The following is a 2500-nucleotide window of genomic DNA, read 5'->3' on the forward strand; positions in this document are numbered from 1 at the left end:
CGAGGAGGTAGTTAAATACGGGGACGGTCGACCGTACTCAATTAGTCTATTTGTGATACATCGTGTATGGTGACACGTCACAGGTGAACCGAAGAGGTAATTAAATACAGGGACGGTAGAGCATGCTGAATCAGTCAATTGGTAATGTGACACTTATGATGACATGTCACAGGTGAACCGAGGAGGTAGTTAAATACGGGTACGGTTGACCATGCTGAATCAGTCTATTGGTGATGTGTCACGTATGGTGACATGTCACCGTTGAACTGAAATGAAATTTAAATAAGGGACGGTAGAGCGTGCTGAATCAGTCCATTAGTGACGTGCCATGTACAATGACACGTCACAAAGTGGTATTTAAATACAGGGAAGGTAGTGTGTGCTGAATCTGTCCTGTCACCGGTGAACCGAGGAGGTAGTTAAATACAGGGACGCTAAAGCGTGCTGAATTAGTCTATTGGTGACATGTCACATATAGTGACACGTCACCGGTAAACCGAGGAGATTGTTAAATACAGGGACGGTAGAGCGTGCTGAACCGAGAAAAGTTAGTTAAATACAGGGACAGTAAAGCGTGCGGAATCAGTCTATCTGTGATGCGTCACGTATGGTGGCACATCACTGGTGAACCGAGAAAGGTAGTTAAATACAGAAGGGTAGAGCATGCTGAATTATTTTATTAGTGATGTGGCACGTATGGTGACACGTCACCGGTGAACCGAGGAGGTAGTTAAATACAGGAACAGTAGTGCGCTCTGAATCAGTCTATTGGTGACGTGTCATGTATTGTGATACGTCACTCGTGAACCGAGGATGTAGTTTAATACGGGGACGGTAGAGCGTGCTGAACCAGTTTATTGTCACCAGTGAACCTAGGAGGTAGTTAGACACAGAGACGGTGGAATGTCACAGGTGAACAGAGGAGGTAGTTAAATACAGGGACGGTAGATCATGCTGAATTAGTCTGTTGGTCATGTGTCATGTATGGTGACAAGTCACAGGGGAACTAAGGAGGTAGTTAAGTATAGGGACGGTAGAGTGTGCTGAATCAGTCTCTTGGTTACGCGTCACATATGGTGACACGCCACCGGTGAACCGAGAAAGGCAGTTAAATACAGGATGGTAGAGAGTGCTGAATTAGTCTATTGGTGATGCGTCATGTATGATGACACGTCACAGGTGAACCGAGGAGATAGTTAAGTACAGGGACGGTAGAGCTTGCTGAAACTGTCTCTTGGTGATGCGTCACATATGGTGACAAGTTACTGGTTAACCAAGAAAAAGGTAATTAAATACAGGAGGGTAAAGCATGCTGAATTAGTCTAATGGTGATGTGTCACGTATGTCGACAAGTCATAAGTGAACCGAGGCGGTATTTAGGTACAGGGATTGTAGAACGTGCAGAATTAGTCTATTGGGGATGTGTCACGTATGGCGACGCGTCACAGGTGAACCGAGGAGGTAGTTAAGTACAGGGATTGTAGAACGTGCGGAATCATATCTATTGGTGAAGTGTCACGTATGGCGACACGTCACAGGTGAACCGAGGAGGTAGTTAAGTACAGGGACGGTAGAGCGTGCTGAATCAGTCTCTTGGTATTGCGACACATGGTAACATGTCACCATTGAACCGAAAAGTGGTAGTTAAATACAGGACAGTAGAGAGTGCTTAATTAGTGTATTGGTGACGTGTCACGTATGGCGACACATCACCGGTGAACCAAGGCAGTAGTTAAATACAGGGATGGTAGAACCTGCTGGGTTAGGTTAGGTTAGGTTAAATTAGGTTAGACTTTGTACGAGTAGGTGTCACAGCAGTCTGACTTTTTGAAATAAGCATTGATTTTAATGTGCTAGCTATACTAAATCAATATGAACAGGACTGTTAAAGTGTTTTTAATGCATATTGTAAATTGATCATAGAAAATTCGCATTTACATTCCGTTTTATGCATGATTAAAAAATTGCCATGTTATAATAATACATACCAATTGATTTTGTACATGATTTTTATCATATGATAATTTATGAATAAAATTTCCAAATAAATCATCTGTTCTTGTATGAATTTACTATAATCAGGGATTTCATGAAATAACTGGAGTTTCATTTCAGTAAATACACGAAATCCCTAGATATTTAGATTATTTCATGAAGTCCATAAGTGAAACAGTAATTGCACGAATTCCCTTAAAGCTTTAGGGATTTCACGAAATCCCTAGTTCCACAATCTTACTGTAGCATATATATAGATGGCCACATACTCTTTATGATATAGGAGAGATACTAGCGCACGCAATCCGTTAAAATGACTGATAAATACTTTAGATTGAAGTGCACGCACATGCACATGCACACACATTCAACTCAATCCTCCCACTTCCCTGTTCCCTAACTACAACACGGCAGTTTGGGCAATTTCTGGGAGATTGTGGTTTCTTAGTGTACCTCTCGGGGTATCCCATCTCACAAGGGTATGCTTATTCCCTCTTCCCTGCAC

Source organism: Palaemon carinicauda, chromosome 1, assembly GCF_036898095.1.
Source record: "Palaemon carinicauda isolate YSFRI2023 chromosome 1, ASM3689809v2, whole genome shotgun sequence".
NCBI lineage: Eukaryota > Metazoa > Arthropoda > Malacostraca > Decapoda > Palaemonidae > Palaemon > Palaemon carinicauda.